The sequence below is a fragment of the Bufo gargarizans genome, chromosome 1 (genome assembly GCF_014858855.1).
Source record: "Bufo gargarizans isolate SCDJY-AF-19 chromosome 1, ASM1485885v1, whole genome shotgun sequence".
NCBI lineage: Eukaryota > Metazoa > Chordata > Amphibia > Anura > Bufonidae > Bufo > Bufo gargarizans.
In genome coordinates this window covers 468,502,801-468,508,939 of record NC_058080.1, presented here as the reverse complement: position 1 = coordinate 468,508,939, position 6,139 = coordinate 468,502,801, and positions in this window count along the sequence as shown.

Here is a 6,139-nt window from a genome sequence, read left to right as displayed (position 1 = left end):
CGGTAACGAGAGATTTAGCAGGATATAAATTTGAGGCCTAGTATTTAGGCGCTGGGTGACCGGTATGGATTTACTAACAGAATTGGACTTGGAAATGCACAGTAGCGTGTGTGTGTGAAGTTATTCTGAATGACCCTATGTGCACCTTGAATATTATATACCCTTTTAGGGATAGATTTCAAATAGCTCTGATATAGCAGAAACCACTAAATTATGAAATTGCTAAATTGGGAATTGTATTTAAACCCAGAACAAAAAATGTGCTTTGACGGACACTAAATAACTTTCCCAGCCACAACAGGACAGCGGTAACGAGAGATTTAGCGGGATATAAATTTGAGGCCTAGTATTTAGGCGCTGGGTGACCGGTATGGATTTAGTGACAGAATTGGACTTGGAAATGCACAGTAGCGTGTGTGTGTGAAGTTATTCTGAATGACCCTATGTGCACCTTGAATATTATATACCCTTTTAGGGATAGATTTCAAATAGCTCTGATATAGCAGAAACCACTAAATTATGAAATTGCTAAATTGGGAATTGTATTTCAACCCAGAACAAAAAATGTGCTTTGACGGACACTAAATAACTTTCCCAGCCACAACAGGACAGCGGTAACGAGAGATTTAGCGGGATATAAATTTGAGGCCTAGTATTTAGACGCTGGGTGACCGGTATGGATTTACTAACAGAATTGGACTTGGAAATGCACAGTAGCGTGTGTGTGTGAAGTTATTCTGAATGACCCTATGTGCACCTTGAATATTATATACCCTTTTAGGGATAGATTTCAAATAGCTCTGATATAGCAGAAACCACTAAATAATGAAATTGCTAAATTGGGAATTGTATTTCAACCCAGAACAAAAAATGTGCTTTGACGGACACTAAATAACTTTCCCAGCCACAACAGGACAGCGGTAACGAGAGATTTAGCGGGATATAAATTTGAGGCCTAGTATTTAGGCGCTGGGTGACCGGTATGGATTTAGTGACAGAATTGGACTTGGAAATGCACAGTAGCGTGTGTGTGTGAAGTTATTCTGAATGACCCTATGTGCACCTTGAATATTATATACCCTTTTAGGGATAGATTTCAAATAGCTCTGATATAGCAGAAACCACTAAATTATGAAATTGCTAAATTGGGAATTGTATTTCAACCCAGAACAAAAAATGTGCTTTGACGGACACTAAATAACTTTCCCAGCCACAACAGGACAGCGGTAACGAGAGATTTAGCGGGATATAAATTTGAGGCCTAGTATTTAGGCGCTGGGTGACCGGTATGGATTTAGTGACAGAATTGGACTTGGAAATGCACAGTAGCGTGTGTGTGTGTGAAGTTATTCTGAATGACCCTATGTGCACCTTGAATATTATATACCCTTTTAGGGATAGATTTCAAATAGCTCTGATATAGCAGAAACCACTAAATTATGAAATTGCTAAATTGGGAATTGTATTTCAACCCAGAACAAAAAATGTGCTTTGACGGACACTAAATAACTTTCCCAGCCACAACAGGACAGCGGTAACGAGAGATTTAGCGGGATATAAATTTGAGGCCTAGTATTTAGGCGCTGGGTGACCGGTATGGATTTACTAACAGAATTGGACTTGGAAATGCACAGTAGCGTGTGTGTGTGAAGTTATTCTGAATGACCCTATGTGCACCTTGAATATTATATACCCTTTTAGGGATAGATTTCAAATAGCTCTGATATAGCAGAAACCACTAAATTATGAAATTGCTAAATTGGGAATTGTATTTCAACCCAGAACAAAAAATGTGCTTTGACGGACACTAAATAACTTGCCCAGCCACAACAGTACAGCGGTAACGAGAGATTTAGCGGGATATAAATTTGAGGCCTAGTATTTAGGCGCTGGGTGACCGGTATGGATTTAGTGACAGAATAAGACTGGGATATGGCCAAAAAATAACCACACTATTGCTGGTTAAATGCACTTGGTGACGGGCGCAGCTTGCCCCTGATGTAGTATATGGCCAAAAAATGAACAGACTATTGCTGGTTAAATGCACTTGGTGTCACAGCTTGACCAACCACACTACTGAGGGTTAAATGCACTTGTTGACGGGCGCAGCTTGCCCCTGATGTAGTATATGGCCAAAAAATGAACAGACTATTGCTGGTTAAATGCACTTGGTGACGGGCGCAACTTGCCCCTGATTTAGTATATGGCCAAAAAATGAACAGACTATTGCTGGTTAAATGCACTTGGTGTGATAGCTTGACCAACCACACTACTGAGGGTTAAATGCACTTGGTGACGGGCGCAGCTTGCCCCTGATGTAGTATATGGCCAAAAAATAAACAGACTATTGCTAGTTAAATGCACTTGGTGTCACAGCTTGACCAACCCCACTACTGAGGGTTAAATGCACTTGGTGACGGGCGCAGCTTGCCCCTGATGTAGTATATGGCCAAAAAATTAACAGACTATTGCTGGTTAAATGCACTTGGTGACGGGCGCAGCTTGCCCCTGATTTAGTATATGGCCAAAAAATGAACAGACTATTGCTGGTTAAATGCACTTGGTGTGATAGCTTGACCAACCACACTACTGAGGGTTAAATGCACTTGGTGACGGGCGCAGCTTGCCCCTGATGTAGTATATGGCCAAAAAATATTCAGACTATTGCTGGTTAAATGCACTTGGTGTGACAGCTTCACCCTGATGTAGGCTTTAGCCAAAAAACAACCACACCATTGAGGGTTAAATGCACTTGGTGACAGGCGCAGCTTGCCCCTGATGTAGTATATGGCCAAAAAATAAACAGACTATTGCTGGTTAAATGCACTTGGTGTGACAGCTTCACCCTGATGTAGGCTTTAGCCAAAAAACAACCACACCATTGAGGGTTAAATGCACTTGGTCGCAGCTTGTGCTGGCGCACCACAAGACACAAAGTGGCCGCCGATCACCCCAGAAAAATGTGACTGACAAACGGTCTGGGCAGCCTAAAAACAGTGAGCAATTGAGTATCAGCAGCTCAATGATCCACAGCTGCAGATCGATCAATAATCAAGTACTTTGGAGGAGTTAATTTGCCTAATCTCGCCCTACTGTCGCAGCCGCAACCTCTCCCTACGCTAATCAGAGCAGAGTGACGGGCGGCGCTATGTGACTCCAGCTTAAATAGAGGCTGGGTCACATGGTGCTCTGGCCAATCACAGCCATGCCAATAGTAGGCATGGCTGTGATGGCCTCTTGGGGCAAGTAGTATGACGCTTGTTGATTGGCTGCATTGCAGCCTTTCAAAAAGCGCCAAGAAAGCGTCACAAAAGTGCCAAGAAAGCGACGAACACCGAACCCGAACCCGGACTTTTACGAAAATGTCCGGGTTCGGGTCCGTGTCACGGACACCCCAAAATTCGGTACGAACCCGAACTATACAGTTCGAGTTCGCTCATCCCTATTTAGGACCACACCTCCCAAAAAAAACGAAACCCTCCCAAAACAGAAATCCAACTTCCAAACATGAACTCAGTAATGAGTAGCTTCGTTTCAGCATGCTTGATGAAAGAGTTTCCATGAGGTGAATGGGAACATTTCCCCAAGTGGTGAAGACGGCCGCTCGAAGGCCATCTACTGTCTAGAACTGTTGTCCATTTTTGTAAACTTCACTTGCCATCCATCCCCAAAGGTTCTCAATCGGATTTTGATCAGGGGAACACGTAGGATGGGTCAAAAGAGTGATGTTATTCTCCTGGAAGAAGTCCCTTGTCCTGCGGACATTGTGTACTGTAGCGTTGTCCTGTTGAAAAAAACACGCATTACCACACAGACGAGGGCCCTCAGTCATGAGGAATGCTCTCTGCAACATCTGGACATAGCCAGCGGCCGTTTGACGCCCCTGCACTTCCTGAAGCTCTATTGTTCCACTGAAGTAAAAAGCATCCCAGACCATTATGGCGCCCCCTCCACTGTGGCGCGTAGAAAACATCTCAGGTGGGATCTGCTAGTCATGCCAGTAACGTTGGAAACCATCAGGACCATCAAGGTTTCATTTTTTTCCTCATCAGAGAATAAAACTTTCTTCCACCATTGAATGTCCCATGTTTGGTGCTCTCTTGCAAAGTCCAAACGAGCAGTTCTGTGGCGAGGTCTTTGAAGACGTTTTTTGTTTTTGAAGCCCTTCAGTCTCAGGTTCCGTCTGATGGTTATGGGGCTGCAGTCAGCACCAGTAAGGGCCTTAATTTGGGTCGAGGATTGTCCAGTGTCTTGACGGACAGCCAATTGGATCCTCCAGCTCAGTGCTGATGAATTTTTTTTGGGTCTTCCACTTGATTTTTTTGTTCCATAGCCCTCAGGATCATTTAATAAATTCCAAATGACTGTCTTACTGCGTCCCACCTCAGCAGCTATGGCGCGCTGTGAGAGACCCTGCTTATGCAGTTCAACAACCCGACCACGTTAAAAAAGGGAGAGTTTTTTTGCCTTTGCCATCACAACGTGTGACTACCTGACAGAAAATGACAATGAATCTATATCTTTGCACAGATTTGGCCTTTTAACGGCATGTGGTCCAAAAATTTGGATCAGCGGAAAAACAGCCTGTTTCAGTTTAATCGTTATTTTCAATTAATTGAATGCTCAAAAAATGTTTTGTCTCACTCTCATTTCTTCTTTTTGCATGTTGAAGCTCTACTTGGAACCTTGTTAAGATCCAGCCATGCGATATATGATTTTTTTGCCATTGTTCAAGTGGTCTTAAACTTTTGATCAGTACTTTTATCAACGCAAAGTAGCAAGTATGTGTGCAGTGAAATGAAAACAATACATCATTTTCAAAACTTTTAATAAATAAAAATCTGAAAAACGAGGCGTGCACTTGTATTCAGCCCCCTGTACTCTGATACCCTTAAAGAAAATCCTGTGTGACCAATTTCCTTCAGAAGTCACCTAATTAGTAAATAGAGTCTACCTGTGTATAATTTATTCTTAGTATAACTACAGCTGTTCTGTGAAGGCCTCAGAGGTTTGTTAGAGAATATTAGTGATTAACAGGATCATAAAAACCAAGAAACACACCAGACAGGTCATGGAAAAAGTTGTGGAGAAGTGTAAAATAGGGTTAGGTTATAAAAAAAAAATAAAAATATACCAAGCTCTGAACATCTCACTGAGCACTGTTCAATCCATTATCCAAAAATTGAAGGAGTATGGCACAACTGCAAACTTACCATGGTCACTCTGGAGGAGCTGCAGAGATCCACAGCTGAGGTGGGAGAATCTGTCCACAGGACATCAGTCGTGTACTCCACAAATATGGCCTTTAATGGAAGAGTGGCAAGAAGAAAGTCATTTTTGCAGTTTGCCACAAGCCATTAAGGGAACACAGCCAACATGTGAAAGAAGGTGATCTGATCAGATGAGACCAAATTTAAATTTTTCACCTAAATGCAAAATGCGGAAAATTAACACTGCACATCACCCTGAACACACCATCCCCACAGTGAAACATAGTAGTGGCAGCATCATGTTGTGGGGATGCTTTTCTTCAGCAGGGACAGGGAAATTGATCAGAGTTAATTGGAAGATGGATGGAGTTAAATACAAGGCAATCCTGGAAGAAAACCTGGTAGAGGCTGCAAAATACTTGAGACTGGGGCGGAGGTTCTCCTTCCAGCAGGACAACAACCCTAAATATACAGTCAGAGCTACAATGGAATGGTTTAGATCAAAGCATATTTATGTGTTAGATTGGCCCAGTCAAAGTCTACACCTAAATCCCAATGAGAATCTGTGGCAAGACTTGAAAATGACTGTTCACAGATGCCCTCCATGCAATTTGAGCTATTTTGCAAAGAAGAATGGGAAAATGTCAGCCTCTAGTTGTGCAAAGCTAGTAGAGACATACCCTAAAAGAATTGCAGCTGTAATTGCATTGAGAGGTTGTCCTACAAGGTATTGACTCAGTGAGGCTGAATAAAAATGCATGCCTAACTTTCCAGATTTGTATTTATTACAAATTTTGAAAATCATGTATCATTTTCTTTTCACTTCATGCATACTTGCTACTTTTTTGTTGGCCTATTATATAAAAGCCCAAAAAAATACATTTAAGTTTATGGGTATAACGTGAAAAATTTTCGAACAGTTCAAGGGG